Below are 1,223 nucleotides of genomic sequence, written 5' to 3' on the forward strand. Positions count from 1 at the left end.
CTTCTGTGCACTTCTGTACATGCAGTTTTCTCCCTGCCTGGCACGTCAATTTGTGCCTTAGGGAAGCTGGTTAATCTGCATTTGGGAGTGTTTTGTACTCTTGTTACTTTCATGCTGTTTACCCAGTGTTTTCTTTTTTTTTTTTTTTTCAAGAAATAGATTTAAACAACATAGTGTGAGCAATATTTGAGGATGATAGGTCTGTATAGATATTTGAATTTCATATGAATAATAGATTTTGTATCATTTGAAATATAAAACATAAAAGAAACAGAAAAGCATATGGCCTTAAGATAATGTGATATACAAAAGTTACATTATTAGTGTTTAGAATGGTATGCTTGCCAGTTAGCTTCCTCTTCTCTTCCCTCTCCTGCCTTTTAGCAGACCTAAAATGTATATGTTAGTACAAAGGGCCTAAAGTAGCCAAAACAAAATGCGGAACAAAATTGGAGGACTTCAGTTCAGTTTAGTTTAGTTGCTCAGTCGTGTCTGACTCTTTTCGACCCCATGAACCGCAGCACGCCAGGCCTCCCTGTCCATCACCAACTCCTGGAGTTTACCCAAACTCATGTCCATTGAGTCAGTGATGCCATCCAACCATCTCATCCTCTGTTGTCCCCTTCTCCTCCTGCCTTTGATCTTTCCCGGCAACAGGGTCTTTTCTAATGAGTCAGCTCTTTGCATCAGGTGACTGAAGTATTGGAGCTTCGGCTTCAACATCGGTCCTTCCAATGAATACTCAGGACTGATCTCCCTTAGGATGGACTGGTTGGATCTCCTTGCAGTCCAAGGGACTCTCAAGAGTCTTCTCCAACACCACAGTTCAAAAGCATCAATTCTTCTGTGCTCAGCTTTCTTTATAGTCCAATTCTCACACCCATACATGACTACTGGAAAAACCATAGCCTTGACTAGATGGACCTTTGTTGACAAAGTAATGTCTCTGTTTTTTAATATGCTATCTAGGTTGGTCATAACTTTCCTTCCAAGCAGTAAGCATCTTTCAATTTCATGGCTGCAATCACCATCTGCAGTGATTTTGGAACTCAAAAAATAAAGTCTGACACTGTTTCCACTGTTTCCCCATCTATTCGCCATGAAGTGATGAGACCGGATGCCATGATCTTAGTTTTCTGAATGTTGAGCTTTAAGCCAACTTTTTCACTCTCCTCTTTCACTTTCATCAAGAGGCTCTTTAGTTCTTCACTTTCTGCCATAAG

The sequence above is a fragment of the Bos mutus genome, chromosome 12, assembly GCF_027580195.1.
Source record: "Bos mutus isolate GX-2022 chromosome 12, NWIPB_WYAK_1.1, whole genome shotgun sequence".
In the NCBI taxonomy this organism is placed as follows: Eukaryota; Metazoa; Chordata; class Mammalia; order Artiodactyla; family Bovidae; genus Bos; species Bos mutus.